The 1,809-nt window shown below is 48.1% G+C and overlaps 1 pseudogene; it reads left to right on the top strand.

Annotated features, from left to right (window-relative positions):
* Positions 1-252: 252 nt before the first annotated feature.
* LOC149254588 (18S ribosomal RNA) lies at positions 253-1,211 on the top strand (annotated as a pseudogene; the record flags this gene model as incomplete).
* Positions 1,212-1,809: the final 598 nt, after the last annotated feature.

Below are 1,809 nucleotides of genomic sequence, written 5' to 3'. Positions count from 1 at the left end.
TGATCGCTCATTTTCTTGTTAGTTGGGCCAGGGCTGCAAACTCCAGAGTGGCCTTGGTGCATTGTGTCTCAGCAGGTCTGCCCATTTGTTCACCATGTCCTTGGCATGTTGCGTGTGCTTCCTTCTTGTGATGCAAGAGGTGCAAGGCATAAAAGTTTTACATGATATTTTGACATCTCTTTGACTTGATGGGTGTTCAGGTTGGCTATCAGTAAGAGAGTGCCCGGAACATCCTTTGAAGTGGGAGGGTGCTACCTGGTTGATCCTGCCAGTAGTCATATGCTTGTCTCAAAGATTAAGCCATGCATGTCTAAGTATGAACTAATTCAGACTGTGAAACTGTGGATGGCTCATTAAATCAGTTATAGTTTTTTTGATGGTACCATACTACTCGGATAACCGTATTAGTTCTAGAGCTAATACGTGCACCAAGTCCCGACTCTTTGGAAGGGATGCATTTTTTAGATAAAAGGTCGGCGCAGGCTTGCCCGCTTCTTCGATGAATCATGATAACTCGACGGATCGCACAGCCCTTGTGCTGGCGATACTTCATTCAAATTTCTGCCCTATCAAATTTCAATGGTAGGATAGAGGCCTACCATGGTGGTGACGGGTGACGGAGAATTAGGGTTCGATTCAGGAGAGGGAGCTTGAGAAACGGCTACCACATCCAAGGAAGGCAGCAGGCATGCAAATTACCCAATCCTGACATGGGGAGGTAGTGACAATAAATAACAATACTGGGCTCATCGAGTCTGGTAATTGGAATAAGTACAATCTAAATCCCTTAACGAGGATCCATTGGAGTGCAAGTCTGGTGCCAGCAGCCGCAGTAATTCCAGCTCCAATAGCGTATATTTAAGTTGTTGTAGTTAAAAAGCTTGTAGTTGGATCTTGCGTCGTAAAGGTCGGTCCGCCTACTCGGTGTGCACCTGCCCTTCCATCCCTTTTGTCGGCGGTGTGCTCCTGGCCTTAATTGGCTGGGTCACGGTTCCAACGCGTGTCATCAACTTGTGTTGACTACGTCCCTGCCCTTTGTACAAATCACCCGTTGCTCCTACCGATTGAATGATCTAGTGAAGTGTTCGGATTGCGTCGACGATGGTGTTTCGCTGCCGTCGACGTCGTGAGAAGTTCATTGAACCTTATCATTTAGAGGAAGGAGAATTCGTAACAAGGTTACCGTAGGTGAACCTGCAGTAGGATCATTGATATGAGGGGTTTTCTTTTTTGGTTCGGGTTGGTTGGGTTTCGATTGTAATGTGGGACTTTGTGGTGCATCTCTAGGGGAGCGGATTTGTTGTTTGGCAGGAACATTGTTGGTTGCTTGTCTCGAGGTAACTACGCTTGTTTTTTTGTGTGTGCTTGCAAGCCATGCTTGTGCTTGTCCCACCCATCCTTTTTTTTTTCTTCTCCCCAATGTGTTTCTACAGGGGGTCCGGAAGCTTGTTTCTTGGGAGTCCTTCCGAAGATCTGTTCGGCTGGGCATGGTTGCTACAGAGTTGAGGTGCTCAGTAAATACGATGGATAAATTCGGACTCATTCATAGCGACGGTGCTCAGTCTTTTGTTCGTTGGAAGGCATGGGCCAAGGGTGTGGGCTTCCATAGTTGGTTCTCTCGAAAAGGTGGCGGTGGTTGATGTGTTGCTTGGGTGAGCTTTTTTCGCTGGTGGTTAGGTCGAGGGAGTGGTTGTGCGCACACCTGGTAGCTCAAACCTTCCGTGAGGCTAGATTGTCGGGATGCGGTCAGTATGGGATGGATGAAGAGCGGTTCAACCCGTTGGGCTGGCCACCCTAGTCCCTCCCGAC

This window comes from Pinus tabuliformis, chromosome 7, assembly GCF_031772625.1.
Source record: "Pinus tabuliformis cultivar Carrire ecotype Pingquan chromosome 7, CPIR1, whole genome shotgun sequence".
Taxonomy (NCBI): Eukaryota; Viridiplantae; Streptophyta; class Pinopsida; order Pinales; family Pinaceae; genus Pinus; species Pinus tabuliformis.
This window is presented reverse-complemented; position numbering and strand designations above follow the sequence as displayed.